Here is a 16,969-nt window from a genome sequence, read left to right as displayed (position 1 = left end):
GACACAGAGATGGAAGTGCACAGTTATGATTAAACAAATGATCAGTAATGAATGGGGTGAACACCACTAAACAAACCGTGCATGAGCACACATGGGCCTGCGTGTGTAATTGCACAACTTGTCCTAAACCTATAAGACAGGTGCACCTAATGAAGTGTCCGGTGAGGACTAGAGAGTCCAGGTCCAATGTCCTTTTTCTATTAAAGAGGTGAATGTCGGTACACAGTCTAATGACTGTCCTGGTAAGTGTTTATAATGAAGTGGTAGTGGAGACATTTTTTCTGGAGAGGCACTCATGCTTTATGCACAAGCTTTTGGAAAATCTGCAATCTACAATCTCAATAACCTTTACAATAGGTTGCTATGATATTCGTTTGAATGACAAGGCAGTAATGAAAGAAATCCTTACCAAGGTATAATCTAATCTGTTAAAGTCAAATAGCAGTAAAAGACTTCTAGGCTTTTAATCTCATCCGCTACAGCTAATTAGGAAATAATTATAATAATCCATTTTATTTGTACCGGTGTAGTTATCAATCCCAAGCAATATTATCCAGCCACTGAAACTATTCTAGAAGTAGTTATATGTAGTTACAAGTGTGAGGAATGAGATTCTGAGCCCTCTCACTGGTTTTGGCAGGGTCTGGGGTTAAAAACAGGTTCGAGGCTACGAAATGGGTGTGAAAGCATCTTTCTGACCAGACATGTCATTTGGGGTTTTCCAGATCAGTTCCAAGCTGTCAGGTCATCATGCAGCCAAAGTCTGCATGTTATTAACAAGAGCATGGATCATACATCAACCTTGTGACAGTCCATGTTTGCACAAGCTTCTCACTTCTTGTGTTGCTCTATCTGCACCATATACCTTTTTTCAGCTTCATATTTTAAAAGACTTTTATTTGAGATTTTTTGCAATTATGTCTTACTAATATGCTAATGTGACTTTTAAAAGTCATCGTTAATATCTTTCACTTAACCCGTTTCTGTAGTATATCTAAGGAATCACTTTCCTTCAAGACTTTTCATTGTTGTTACTTGTATTTTATATCAGAAAACCTGGAGGTGTGAAGCAAAATTTCTCTATCGGTTCTTTTCATGTATGTCTAATTAAAAAGATGTGCTGATCAATAATGTATATTAGCCCAGAGAGAAGCACAGGAAATGTGGTTACTCTGAGAAATGGACACACTAACATTTATTACAGTTCAGTGCACACCCTTCAGGCACAGTCTTCTGTTTCTGATAGTAACAAGTTCTTTAGTTTTCCTTACCTTATTTAACTCCATAAAAGCACACAGTCCAAGGACTTCATTACAGCCCAGCAAAACACAGCCAAATCGATCTGGTCAGTCTTTCCATGACCACATCAATCTTGAGGGGGGGGGGGGGGGGGGGGGGGACACAATCAGAGCTGTGTTGTTTGTGTTCGGCTCCCTTCTGCCCTGCAGTGGCGGCTGAAACAGATTCATTTTTGATGAAGGGATCCCCTCAGTAATTAAGAGCATCCAGATAAACTCTCTGGTAGCTGGTCTGTATGACAGTGAAAAAGAGATTAATTAAGGGTTAATGAGAAAATGATTGCACTTCTCAAGGAGACAAAGACAGGTAAATTCACAGCAGTAGCTGACTTCCTTTATCCTAGTTCTCACATCCAGCTAGGTGTATTTGTTTTTTGTGTGTGTGTGTGTGTGTGTGTGTGTGAAAGTGTGTGTGCACTTAGGTGTGTACACATCTTATGTATATATGCTTGTGCATGGGAAAAAAATCTCCAGATGCTAATGTGTCTGTGGTTTTGTTTGTGTGTGTGTGTGTGTGTGTGTGTGTGCGTGCAGGTACGTGTGGATGTGTATATATACGTGTATGCATGTGTGTGTGTGCGTGTGTGTGCATGCGTGTGTGTGTGTGTGCATGCTTACATGCATGTGTAAGTGTGTGTAAGGTAGCCATCCGTCAGGTATAGAAGGTAGAACGTGTCAGCATACATACCTCACTGCACATGAGCCTTGTAGCTGTGTTGCAAGCGTCTGATGAATGATGATCAAGAGATGTTTCAACAGGACACGGAATCAAATGCAGTTAAAGGGTGAGTCTGTGTCGTCCACCTTAACGCTCCACTTCTCAACACAAATATTCATTACGCTCAAACGTGCGGTGCCAGAAGAGCTCCAGTCAACGCAGTGGCCGAGGTCAACCTGAAAGTGAACTGATGGAACGAACAGGAATGCAGCAAACATGCCAGTGGAACCATTAATTCGTCACAGGCCACTGATGCACTGTTTTTATCATGCACCACTGATAAACAAAACCATACCAGCAATACCAAGTAATTTTCTTAAAAAGTGTTATGTAACATTATGAACCAAACCCGCAAATCACGATAAACATTTTACTAAAACTTATACACTCATGAAATAAGAATATAGTTAATCTGCCTGCAGTTTGCACTTTGATAGTCTTTGGAGTGAGGGTGTCTTCTGACTCTGATCTATAGCCTGGTTGTATTAACATAAGGAGAAGTTTCCCCAAAGAGATCACAAGCACTTCTGTAAGCTGGTAGGAGCGCCTGTCATGTGCTATACATGTAAATCCAAATGATGTTAGCCGTGCTCTAGCGTTTCTTCTGGGGATTTCCAAATCACTGTCAAGTCATCACTGCACCCTAGTTCGCCATGTTATTAATGATGCCATAGATTATACATCAACTGTGTGACAATCTCTTGGTTTACACAAGCTTTTGATTTCAATAAAACTATGTACGTCATGTACGCTTACATTTAAACATCCATCACTTGGTGGTTTTGTGCCCATTACCACAGCTGGCTGAATGTTTCTTACATTCCACATACACCGTTTAAAATAATCCAGCAGCCTGATGAACCACTAACAGCCCAGCAACTATGACCACGTCACTGCCATTTTCACTGGCACTGCTGTTTTCACTGTTGTGCATTTGTATGGTCAGAAACTGACCTGTGATCAGCTGGGAAGAGGCAGCTGTCATAAGCTGCATGCCACCAGATGACCTAATAGTCTGTAATTGTACACCTATAAAATACACTTGTAATATAGGTTTACCTAATATGTGTCCAGTGAATGTAATACTCTAACATAATGCAGGAGTGAGTGAGTGTATGTTATATTATACACAGACTGAAGTTCAGAAGAATTAATTGATTCATAATCCCGCCAATTAGGGATCTGTGAGAAATATGATAAATTTACATTGCAATCCCTTTATTATCCGAGTGATTTATTTTTAAACCCCATATCGTTATTTTTCACCATGTCCATTTGTATACTGTGTAAATCCCATAAGCCATCTAGGAGTCCAAACAAACGTGGACAGCCTGTGTTTATACCTTCACTCTGCCTCAGTAAACGAGCAGCGACCGATGAAAGTTCTGAGTCACTTGTGCTGAAAGGTTTTGACTATGGAGATGAAGGTTTGTGAATTCCACACTACAGCACCATCTCACATTACAAAAAGAGGTCAACCCACTTGTCCTGACAACACTGGAGTGGGAAGTCTGAGACTGCGAGCCCACAGCCGCCGTGGAGATTGGCGGCTCGCTCCGCCACGTCGTCCGCAGGCCATGTTCAAACACGCATGGCGCAGAAGGGCTGATCCGTGATGCTCAGAGCGCAGTATCGATCTGCGCAGGTACGCATGGACGCTGCTGTGAACGCACGCGTCCGTGTCCCGTCGCGGTCCGGCAGAGAGCTGCGTCGTCTTCTCCCCGCCCTGCGCATTTGCAGAGACTTGCAGCCCAGCGTAGATTCAGCCTCGCCCGAAACCCGATCCGCCACATCTGTGCTCTCCCTCTATGGTTGGATTCCTGGCTACTGTAGCGAGAGGTCTGTTTTGTTCCACTGTAATACAACTTCAATGCTCTTCTGCCTGGCCCTTCCATAAAAATGTCAAAGAAGAAAAATTTGGATTAAAGCCCGGGGCAGTGGCTTCCACGTTGGACACGTTTTGAAGGAAGGGGCCCGGTCCTCCGGCCATAGCTTGGCCCAGGAGGAAAATGCATTAGCTGTGAAAGACAAAAAGGGCCAGGGCACGTTTAAGTAACTGGATCCAGAATAAAGGAGGTGGCTTCGATATAAAGCTTCTAGATTTATGTGTGGGTTTAAATTTGGCAAGTTCATTAGGCTCATGTTGTTGAAAGAGATGCTAGAAATCCTCACAGGTGCTGCCGGACACTTCCAGCAATCTTCTGGTGTTTCCTCTCCTTTGTACAGCTGCTGCAACGCAATTCTCCAATGGCCTCACACACCTACGTTAACCAACTTCATGTAAATGTAAATGTAAATTTCTTCACCTCTCATTACCAAGAGTTATTCGTTCACACTTTTCACTTCCTAAAATGCATGAAGTCCAACATTTGTTGTTTTTGGTTTGTTTTTGTTGCTTTTTGACCAGCTGTGTCATAAAGGCTGCAGGTCTTTTCTGCACATTTGGTTTAAAACCCATGTCAGATTTCATGGAACACATCAAAACGGTCTAATATTGAGCAATTGCACAAGGTGCCGAATAACGTTTCTGGGGCCTTTCCAAAGTTTGTCTCTCTGTATTCACTGGTGTATTATTTTATTTACATTTTTCATGTATTTGCATGCAATAAGAGTTTTGTAATCTATTTTTCAACAACCCACCTTATGCTGCGGCAAAGCACTGCTTTCACTTTCAAAGTTCACCTTTCACGATTAGCTCAGCTTACATGACTCTCTTAAAAGATGTTTGTTAATGTTACATGTTGAATATACTTCCTTAAGATCAATAGTGAATAAAGAGGGAGACCCAGGCAGAGAAAGGGTGTGTTTTTTCTAGGTCTTTGAAGCACTGAGTGCACTGACTCCCTGAGTAATGGTTCATTGGGAAAAGCCTGTGTAGAGAGGTCTGTCTGTGTAGAGAGGTCTGTGTGTAGCGAGGTCTGTCTGTGTAGAGTGGTCTGTCTGTATAGAGTGATCTGTCTGTGTAGAGAGGTCTGTCTGTGTAGAGTGGTCTGTCTGTGTTCAGTTGTCTGTCTGTAGAGAGCTCTGGCTGTGTAGAGTGGTCTCTGTGTGTACAGTTGTCTGTGTAGAGAGGTCTGTCAGTGTAGAGTGGTCTGTCTGTGTAGAGAGGTCTGTCTGTGTAGAGTGGTCTGTGTGTAGAGAGGTCTGTCTGTGTAAATGTAAATGTGCCGTATTTTGTCAATTGTGATTTTTACACCGCAATCGAAATTTGTCCTCCGCTTTTAACCCATCTGTGCAGTTAGAACACACACACACACTAATGATTACTAGGGGGCTGTGGATCACACGTGCCCAGAGCGGTGGGCAGCCCTAGCCCGGCGCCCGGGGAGCAGTTGGGGTTAGGTGCCGTGCTCAAGGGCACCTCAGTCATGGCCTCAGGTCTGTGAATCGAACCCACGACCCTCCGGTCACAAGACCAGTTCCCTACCACCAGGCCATGACTAGAGAGGTCTGTGTAGAGTTATCTGTCTGTGTAGAGTGGTCTGTCTGTGTAGAGTTATCTGTCTGTGTAGAGTGGTCTGTCTGTGTAGAGAGGTCTGTCTGCCTCTTCCGCCAGCTCACCAGTTGACTGAGGTTGTCTCTATTGTCCTGGGTTGTCTCTGTTGACTGGGGTTGTCTGTGTTGACTGAGGTTGTCTCTGTTGACCGGGATGTCTCTGTTGACCAGGTTATCTGTGTTGACTGATGTTGTCTGTGTTGATCAGGTTGTCTGTGTTGACTGAGGTTGTCTGTGTTGACCAGGTTGTCTGTGTTGACTGAAGTTGTCTGTGTTGACCAGGTTGTCTGTGTGGACTGAGGTTGTCTGTGTTGACCAGGTTGTCTGTGTTGACTGAGGTTGTCTGTGTTGACCAGGTTGTCTGTGTTGACTGAGGTTGTCTCTGTGCCGTCCCCGTCCCACAATGCTCGTCCCCTCCCTCCCACCTCTTCACATGTCTCCTTCCACCTGTCATCCCACACAGCCCCTCAGGCCTTACTGATGACAGCACACAAGCACGAGTGCTCTCCAGCCGGTGCTGTGTGTGTGTGTGTGTGTGTGTGTGTGAGGATGTGTTTGCCTATGTGTCTGTTTGTGTGTGGGGGGTGGGGATGGGGAGGAATGTTCTGTTTTTGCTTATGTTTGACATGAGGGTTTAACTTGTTTGTAATGACAGAAAATAAAGAATTGTGAATTGTTTCATTTTTTCTTAGTATCTGTTACATTTAAATTAGCTGTGCAGGCATGAGTAATGTAATATTTGCTTAATACTATCCATATTGTTTACTTGTGCTGACAGCAAATATGTTATGTAATAAGGTATCACCAATCGGAAAATAAATCAAATCCTGAATGAACCAGCTGACCACTAAGTTAATGTTAATAACACTTCTGCTGCAGAAGACATTTCACCATTGACACCTCTGTATGAAGCGAATGTTGTCATCTAATGGACTGAAAATGTATCTGTCCAATTGGCTTGTAGTTGGTGGGAATCTGATAACAGAAACTGATTTTCGACATCAAGGGGAAAGAGTCGGAAAATTTGACAGCATATTCCAAAGAAACATGATCTGCCTTAGAAGTGAGATTGTGATTGGAAGTTGAAGCTAAGTTTGAAGAACTGAGACATGACTGAGAGACGGTAAAAACAAACACATATCTGGACCTTGCTGAGTTGAGTTCTAGACATTTTTTCAACATCTACTAGATGGATGGATGTTTTGTGTTTGTCTTTGTTCTGGTTGGCCAGTCAACCAGGAGTGTTTTCTTTGAGGAGAATGCTAATATCTAATCTGGTCTATGTGACTTAACAGACTTGTGTTAGGAACCTTGCCCATTAAGATCATAGCCAAACACACATTTGTAGACCACAGGCAGAGGTGGTGTGGAATAGCCTACTGTACATTTTGTGTTTCCCTGAGGGATTTTCTTGTGACACACACACACACACACACACACACACACACACACACACACACACATACACACACACACACACACACACACACACACACACACACACACACACACACTTTTGACATTTTAAAGCAGGTAAGATGAGGCATGAATGATACAAGAATTTTCTATTGTTTTGATGTCTGATAGCTATTAAAATGCTCTAAAATTTAATGCTTACAACTATTCAGACCTGTGAAATATCATATGATTTCTATGAAGTAAGATCCTTAATAACTAATTTCTCTCTGAAAATGTGCTTTCCTCTTGAAGTGTGCAGTCACTTGCCATAGGCCTTAAATCAGAGATATTGTTCTGTGACAGGGACGGTTCGCCATCTCCCAGTAGTCACTCACTCAACCATAAAGTCTTTCCTCACCACTTTAATCAGGTTTCACCCCAATTGTGCTTCTCCAAACCATTAAGCAATAATAAATTCAAAGACATTTCAACACACACGAGTGTGAGACGCGTCCGCCGTGCCGCAGTTCCACTAAAGTGAGAATCTTTGTAGTTCCCTCATTAGTTACTTGGGAAATGGCATGATACACATCTCCAGCTCATCTCACAGGATGTGAGCAACCTTCATCCAGCATCAGGGCTCTGCTGATAGATGACGCCTTGCTCAGGCAGCTGTATTTGAACTATCCGCCCAGCTTCACACAACCAGTGCTGAGGGCCCTTTGGAGGCATCCAAATACTACCATCATGGCTCTATTTCAGCGTGCTGGTTCTTAGCCACTCTAGTGTCACTGTATCTCCAAACCATCTTCAGCTGTTTGCTATGGTTGAGTTAAGTTACCCCTAGATCTCACCCTCTTTGATGATATTAAAGACAACACGTTTAAGCAGATCACTCCCGCTGATCCTTTACGATCCTCTTTCCTGTTCATTAATCCCAGGTGTCTCCCCGGAAATGGAGGACAAATCAGAACGTTGTCTGAGTCATGGAAGGATTCCCAAAGAAAACTAATGTTGGGTTTTTTTTTATTCATTAAAAAGCTCGTTAAATTCCACTAGAAACTAAATAATATTTGCAGCCGAATTGTTCTCATGTGGAGTTGCATGTGAGGCCGTCCTACGTCAGCTGCTCAGATAGCCCATGTCTGAGCTCTGCTCTCGTCTGGTGTGAAGGAGAGCAGATGACTGAATTCGGCTAATGACGTGGATTTAACGCTGCAGTCTTTGGGAGCAGATTCGCTCTAATTTGTCTGTAACATGATCCGGGTACAGCTGCAGTTCTCTGGCTCATAAACATGGCCCCATAAATGCACATACATACAGTACTTCTACATGTGCTTACACAAACATACACATATCAGAATACACATCAACACATACAGACACATAAAGATATATCACACACACACAAACACACACGATTTAGAGTCATTACTGTAGAACTTTCCATTCAAATGTTAGACTAAGGATTTTAGGATTTACTTTTCTGACATTATTTACAGCTCCTGACACTTTTAGAGTGAAACATCTTTAGCTATCTTCAGCTTAGCTCTCTTTTGTTTGTGTGCCAATGTAACAGCACTTTTGCTGTGACAAAGCACATACCATACCCCTTAAGGCTGCCGGTAAAGGCTATCCTCATTCTCTCTCTCTCTCTCTCTCTCTCTCTCTCTCTCTCTCTCTCTCTCTCTCTCTCTCTCTCTCTCTCTCTCTCTCTCTCTCTCTCTGCACCACTCATCTGTTTGCTCCTGTTCATTAAAAGCTGTCAGTCATCTTGCTCGTGCTGGGATCTTGATTGCGGTTCAGCTGTCAGAAATGAAACACCTCAGCTGAGCACAAAGCACTTCATCTCACAGCACTGCAACCAAAGTGACAGAGCTCCAATAGCATTAAGCTATTCTGCCCGACCCGAAATGCATTTTCGGGAGGGAAGACTGTGGCTTCGTGTTGTGGCAGTGCCTGTCAAAGATGTGTTTTGTCTTCTCACCTTACAGATATTTAATCACCTCGTATATTGTGGGTGAAAGCCTCCCTCCAGATCCAAACTGTTTTGTCAATGATGTTTGGTGATATCGCACAGATTGTTTTGTCAGGATCCTTGGGAAGACATACGCTCACGCTCTCTGTTCCGTAGGTCCACATGTAAAAATAAATCAGCCCAATTGATTAGGACCTGCGGCGAAGAGAAGCTCCACGTGAAGTCCACACGGCCGCTCATTTACTGCATTCATGACAACACAGTGCTGGCTTTGGTGGGTCTGCTGCGCGGGAGTTTAAATATAGCACTCTAATAACTAACTGCAGCTACAGGATGCAGTGTGAGGCTGCGTGTGGCAGGGCTGCACTAATGAGACAGCAGGTATGTGCAGCGAGGGCTAACGTGATTTGGCCCTCGTGCTCAGCAGATCCTATGGCACATAAGTGGCTGTGATGGATGGGTCGGTCTTCTCACCCCTCTGCTGCAGCACACAGACACACAGACACACACACACACACACACACACACACACACACACACACACACACACACACACACACACACACACACACACACACACACACACACACACACACACATACACACATGCACCATCTAGAACCTAGACCCAGGCCCGCCCGAGTGGTGCCGGCTCTGGCGTGACATCACCCCAGCACTGTGGATTGTTTCTGTTGCCTGTAAGTGCTACCCTTGTCTCCGGCATGAATAATGCAGCGGGGTGAGCTGTTGGGGCCGGGCCGCGTCAGCTAGCATGAGTGCAGCAATTAGGCCTGCGTGGCCCCCTGATCGTCTGCGCCATCGGCCCCCGGGGCTGTGGGCAACAGATACTCTAGAGTCTGTCCCCTCAAGGGCAAGAGGGTGCGTTTTTAACAGGAAGACCAAGGGGACCATCTGTTGGGGGGAGGATCTGCTGTGGTAACATGACCAAACGTTGGTGATGGGGAGATGGTTCCCGCACACTGTTGTCTACTAGTACAGGGATGTTTTCAGAAAGCAGTACAGCTTTATCCCACTGTAGGATCTTTGACAGGACTGCTGATCTGATGAAACCCTAGCAGAAAGGGAAGACGGTGAAACAGACGTAGCGTGAGTGTGTGGTTTGATGGGCCCGTAAACCATACGACAAGCCAAGTTCTGCAATAAAATAACACATTGCTAATTAGTAATAATAGATTCTTATAGCTTTCATGAAAGCAAAGCTGATTCAGAGCTTTTGGTACACGCCCCTTAACTTGATGTGCAACTATATATGTGTGTAGATTCCTGAAAAATCATCTCGTCCTCCGCTCGGGGGTGTATGCAAATAAAGGGCTACGCTGCAATGCCTGTGTGTGGCAGGGCGGCACTAATGAGCCACCAGAACCATAATGTCCTTCTCCCAGAATTCCAAGTGCCAACGGCTATCGATAGATGCTAATAGCTAACTGCTGTGGTCCTCCTCCCTCTTGTCTGTAGTCTCATCTCTGGCCACATCTGCTCAATTGGCAGAGATGCACAAAGGTGTTGGCAAGAAATATTCCACAACTGGTCCTTATTGCTTTATGTTATCTAAGTAGCTACTACCTACCCTCAGAGTGGGAACTGGGGTGGTACCTGAGGCCGGAAAGCTATTAGCTACTTACTGTCAATCTCCTAGACATGACCCATCCCAATTTCCTATTTCAGTAGGAAATAGGTCAACATTCAGAATCAAATCCCTCTCACAAGATACTTCATGGACACTTCATTTCTGTATGAAGGTGAAGCCGGGCAGAACGTTGATCTCCAACATGGTCCTAAGCATAAATGTAACGTTTTCCATCACAATTGATGTTGAATTTTACACAACTTGCCTTGGGTGATTGACATTCATCCTCATTTTTGCAGCTTGTTTGTTTCCATCAACACCTTTGCTAATTTAAAATGTAAATTACCCAAGTGAAATTATTTGCATTAGAACGGTTTTGTGTGTTCAACAATCAGTGAAACAGAAACAGTTAAGTCGTGTCAGACAAGGTGTTGCATACCTCTGTGGAATTCCACCGAACGATCTGGGGCAAATGGAGCAGATGCCTCTTTTGTGAAAGATGTCAACAGTTGTACGTGTCAGTTATGCAACGCTTACATTTTGGATAGTGTATGTACAGAATGTCAGTTATTTCTGTGGACATTTAACAGGATGTTGAATCATTCTTGAGGCATGGTTGTCAGTTATTACTTTTTATTATTATTTTGCAATATATTTTCTACCACATTTATTTCTCACTGTTGTTATAAGGTATCAGTTTCATTTTTTTTTTTGGCAAGGAGACTATGTCATTTATTTTTTTACTAGTGAAAGATTATGCAAGTTTAAAATACGGGTTGTGCCTTTACCAAAATATAGTGATCCAGCTGGTTTTAAGAGGTGCCAGTTTCCTATCAATATTTCTTCTTGAGTGACAGGCCATTCCATGCCACCATCTGTTAGAGTCTCCATAACCTTGACCTATTATGATCAGAGGCTTGACCTTTCAGACTCATGGGTGAACCCCACACTGGGTCAAAGTTCATTGTTGGAAAAGTTGGACAGTTTGAAATTTGCTGAGGCTTTTTTCTGATCAGTAAATTTTTTTTGAAGTGTCCATTCTAGAAAAATCTGCAAGATACAACTAGCATTTCACATTATAGCTCCACTGCAGTTTCAATTTCAGTTAATCAAGTTTCTCCAAAACTAAAACAAATAATTTTCTCTCAGAAAAAGTCTCTCAGAAAAGTCTTACAGAAAATATTGGCTGGGAACCTTGGATGATGCTAGAATACACAGAGCATTCTTGCACATTCTCACATGGCTCTTGAAGATTTGGGTCTTTCAGTGATTATATGATCCGAAGTGCTTCAGATGGGACTGCAGGTTGATGTTTTCATCCAAAAATTTAATGACATAATTGCTATGACATTTTTGTCTTGCTTGCTATATATGTAAGTTTGTCAGGAAAATGGACATGGAAAATGGAAATGGTTATGGACACTTGCATATTTTCCATCTGCTACCTGAAAATGAAAGGAATGAAATGTAATGAGTGATATAGTAGCAGAGATGTATTGTTTCTGCTATGAAAGACAGAAGTTGTGTATAAAGTTATACTGTTCATTTTTATGTTGATTTGTAGGATGTCCACTGATGTCTAACCTCATGGACCTCATGTCAATATTTTAAACAATATCATCTCTCAAAATGGAAAACTTAATACCATTTTATAAGTTACTTAAGCAGTTCCTTGGAGTTAAACCGATATGCTCTAGAATGTTGAATCATTTTTGTCTGGAGTCATCAGAAAAGATTAAATTTGTCAGAGTTTATTAGCACACATAAAAAGACTTTATCGCCATCATTGCCCATTGTTACAGCCATAATCTGCCAAACAGCACCATCAAAGAGTAAGGAACAATAACTCAGCTCTTAACGGTCAGAACAAACAATGCCAAATCACATTAAATTTCATTGAGATTGCTGCAATAAAGCCTGTCAGACATAAAAAGGGGCTTCACTTGCCCCAGTAGAACCATTCAGCAGTGGCAGCAAATATGATCCATGTCTCAATACTGTCCTGAAGAGCATGCTGGGAGTCCACCGCTTTAGCACCAACTAATTAGACCACCATAATATTAAGAGCTGCTGGAAGCAATGCATCATGGGAAACATTTACACTATTAGTTCTGTTAGTTCGCCGACATTATAATAGCTCATAGGAGTCACATGACATAGCTTTCATGGCTGCAATCTCTGTCATTCGACTCCTCTGTTGATTCTTCATAATTTAACTGGGAGAAAAAAAAAATTCAAATCATATGTAATTGTTACATCACAATAGGGAAATAAAGCAGTGTGCTACAAGGGGCTGCTCCAATTACTGTTCTCATTAAGGCAATTGAAATGACATGATGATATTATAAAACTCTAATGTGAAGGAGCACTGAGACATCTAAAAGAACATACCAGGAATAACGTGTGGTTGATATTCATATGATTTAAATGGCCAGAACAGTTTAGCTTTTGCTTATGTCGCTGAGATTCCACCTAGTGTTAAGATGCAAAGACTGCAAAATTGAAATGGACATTGCAATGTTTGTATGTGTCCGTGTGCACGTGTTCCACACGTGTTTGTGTGTGTACGTGTTTGTGTGTGCATGTGCATGCACATGTGCATGTTCGTGTATGCATGCATGTGTGCATGTGCATGCATTTGTGTGTGTGTGTGTGTGTGTGTGTGTGTGTGTGTGTGTGTGTGTGTGTGTGTGTGCACGCATGTGCATTCATGCACATCATTTGCGTTCATGTGTGCTCACTGCCCCTGTCTGCTACCAGGTTTAACGTGTCAATGGCTCCTCGCTTTAGCTTATTGATCCATCCAATTGCAGCCATGTGAACTTCGAAGACGGGTGCTCGTGTTTCCCCCGACAACTGTGGCCAATCTGCCATGCACCCTAGTTTAGAAACCTTGGACATTAGAGAAGCCAGGCAGGTGTCTGGGGAGCAGAAGGGTTTGTCTCCATGATCTCTGGTCTCAGAGGGTTTGAAATGGAAAGAGCAATGTATGTCGATAACATGGAGTCCAGAGTCCTCACATCACCTTACACTCTACAGATCTTAACTCAAAGGCATTCTGGAATTTATAGTTCAGTGGTATTTAAACAGTGATACTAGGTGAATTACTCAAGATCAGAGGAAATTCAACAGATCAAAGACATTTGCATGTGCCTCGTGTGTCAGCACTAACATACTTTCCAACAAGTGATGGCATGTGTGGAGAAAAACAGAAAATCTAATTCACATAGCCTTGCATTCCAGATGATAGCATTGACATGCTGTCCCAATGACCTGGAATTAACCCTCTTACTGTACTTTAAACAAGGGGAGCACATTTCAAATGCAAGTGCTTTCTTCTCGTTAGGCTAATAGGCATGTTACAGCAAGATTTACAGCAATCAGTCAGCACTTTTCTAGCATTCGTGGTAAGTGCTAACAATCACATTCACTTCTCTTGACTTCACTGACAACTCAAATATTACAGAGACTAGTTACAGAGTGGACAATGGACTGTAGCATATTTGCATGAGTACTGCAACATGTACCCAAAATTGGCCAATGATGACTCAAAAGGTATTTTGGATATTTGTAGTTACAAAGATTAGCTGTCAGTCACAAATGAGTTGTTAGTTTGAAAAAGACACAGAAGGAAATCAGAGAGACCATTTGAAAAATGACACTCTTCACAACAACATATCAGCCTTACCGGAAATGTGTGCACAGAAAGGCTTCCTGACATCAGCCTGACAGGAAGTGTGAGCACAATCAGGTTCACTGGCATCAGCCTCCCAGGAAGTGTGAGCACAATCAGGTTCACTGACATCAGCCTGACAGGAAGTGTGAACACAATCAGGTTCACTGACATCAGCCTGACAGGAAGTGTGAACACAATCAGGCTCACTGACATCAGCCTGACAGGAAGTGTGAACACAATCAGGCTTACGGACATCAGCCTGACAGGAAGTGTAATCATTGTGACTTTCATAAATATAATCAAGATGTGAGGTGGTTGTGTTCTTGCTGTCCATTGCTTAACAGTCTATGGTGACAGACATTCCTTAGCTGAGACTGGAGCGCCTTAACTGAGCAGCAGCTTGCTTTATCTTCCAAACTCGAGTTACAGACATGAAACTTGTACTAGACTGCTAGCTACGTGAAGAATTGCAAAGTAAGACAGTTTGGCCTTCTGTTTGTGCTGTCATTTACATATAAAACAATAAATATTAAATCAGATATTGTTATTATTTATAAACTGTTTATGAATTACATTTCTATGCCTGATGTTTTGAGTCCCCAAACATGAACATAATTCTCAACAACAAATGCAGATGCCTCAGGATCTGGAGATCATCTCCATGAGTCTTTAAGTGAATCAGTTGTGTGAGTTCAACTGGGAAAAATTTGAAGTAAGTGTGGTGAAGGAATGGTGAATGAAAGAAGAGAAGAATCTTTTTCCCAGGAAAGAAATGATTGATCATGAGGATGATTGCACCAAAATGGGGCATCCAGTGCGTCTCTTAAAGACGTCCCCAGGGAAACATCATCCCCACCTCTGGCCACTGGCTCCTCTCAGTAACGCTATCCACATCAGAGACATGGAACCATTGATTTAGCACTTAGCTCTCAGGTCCCCTATGAGCGCTTATCATTTCTGGCCCCCGGCCAGAGTGAAGGCGTCAAAGTTACCGATCGATTCACCAAACTTTGAAGATGTAGAAAGTGCCAGAAGGAGAGAAAGGAAGGAGGGTCAGATTTGTTTGCTTAAGTGACAGAGTAACAGGGGGGGGCTGAGGTTCCAGGAAAAAGAACCAAAGCAACAGATGGCATCTTCTGCATTTCACTCTCGCTGAGTGATAGAGACTTGATAATAACCTTTCAACACTCTACAGGCAAGAAAGGAATTCAAAAAATAGCAGTCATACACTATATGCTGTATATGAGACGTTGGTAAAGGCAATTAATTTAAGGAGTGGAAGTCAAAAAAGTAAAAACAAAAAAGCAGAAATCACCTCTGCATCTCCTTGAATATTATCCAATATTAGTTTAATATTGAGATCTTTCATTAGTTTAGGGATATTGGAACTTTCATGCTGCCTGCATACACCATTCAGGTAAATCTTAGGGTCATGTGAGAAATGCTTTTTTCATCAAATATTCTTATAGAGTGCCCTCAGTGGGACTGTACTGAAATGAAATTAGCACTTACTGGGAGTTTAATAATAGGCTCCTGGTGGGTCTTCATAACTAGAGTGTGGCGTCTGAGGCAGCATCTTCTCGGTAGCTTGCTTCAGGGAGAAGAATTAAAGCTGCGACTTACCTGATGCCACGGTTCATATGAATAAACAACCTGTTCATTTAGCAAGAAATACATTTGCCTGAAATATATATCTTGTGATGCCAATGACCAGTCTGGCATGCTGTGAGATGTTCAGATGAGCAGGCTAGATTGTGTACGCAATACTACGCTAAAGCCCTTACACTATTACATAAGCTATGTATTACACTGCATTAACTTCCATCTATTATTCAAACCCATTTCTCCTAATAGCTTTTCAGGGGAAGAAGAGTCTCATAAAGTTTTAGGAGTAGTATCAGCAGCAGGACTTATGATGGAGTATGTGTCATGTTTGGACATTTTTAGCCCTGAAGAGATTTAAAAGCTTTTTCTGTCATTAAAATTGGCTAGATTGTTAAGTTCCCCATTTTCTGTGAATAGTTCATGGGCAAGGAGCAGAAAATAGATTTCCACATGAATTACAAAAGGGAATGAATGAAGAGAGAGAGAGAGAGAGAGAGAGAGAGAGAGAGAGAGAGAGCGAGAGATATTACATCACATAGGAAAATACCATCACAATGTGCTGTGGCATGGTCTATATGTGTTATACACTTATATGGGTTTTGTGGCGCTGTAGTCCTTCACTAAGAGAATCGCACGTATGTGGCAAAAAAACAACAACACAACAAACATCACAAAGCACAAGTGAGCACTATTCCCTCCAGGTTCGCGTGATATTTCGTGTTTTCCTCATCCCGGAAGTGGTATCTTCTCCACCGTCTCTGTGCCGTCCAGCGCGCCCCGCTCGCTCTCCGGTTCCCCCGTGTGGGCCGACGGCCATTACTCTCCATAAAGGATGATGAATTAAAGGCGGCTACGGCGAGCGGCCGCCGCGCCGCTGTCTCTCTCCCGCTCATAAGAATGATAAAGTGCACCGCATCGCCCCGGAGCCTGAACGCTACCCGCGGTGAAGGGCTACCGGAGACCGGAGGAAATCCGGCTGGCGAGCAACGAGGCTCGCCGTGTTCCCCTTAGTGTTCTCGTCCTCGTACATGCCTATGAATGCCTATGCGACCATAAATTTACAGCCCTTCGTTTCACGGCCGTGTAAACGTCCCGTGTACGAGTTGTTTTTTACAATGAGGCGAACAACATTGAGCATTGATCACATTCATATTGTAATGTATGATCTTCTGCAAATGTAGGCCGTATAGCGTAGGCTATAATCAATTGTACG

This window comes from Brachyhypopomus gauderio, chromosome 11, assembly GCF_052324685.1.
Source record: "Brachyhypopomus gauderio isolate BG-103 chromosome 11, BGAUD_0.2, whole genome shotgun sequence".
Classification (NCBI taxonomy): domain Eukaryota; kingdom Metazoa; phylum Chordata; class Actinopteri; order Gymnotiformes; family Hypopomidae; genus Brachyhypopomus; species Brachyhypopomus gauderio.
The sequence above is the reverse complement of the archived record's forward strand: the minus strand, read 5'-3'. Positions refer to the sequence as shown.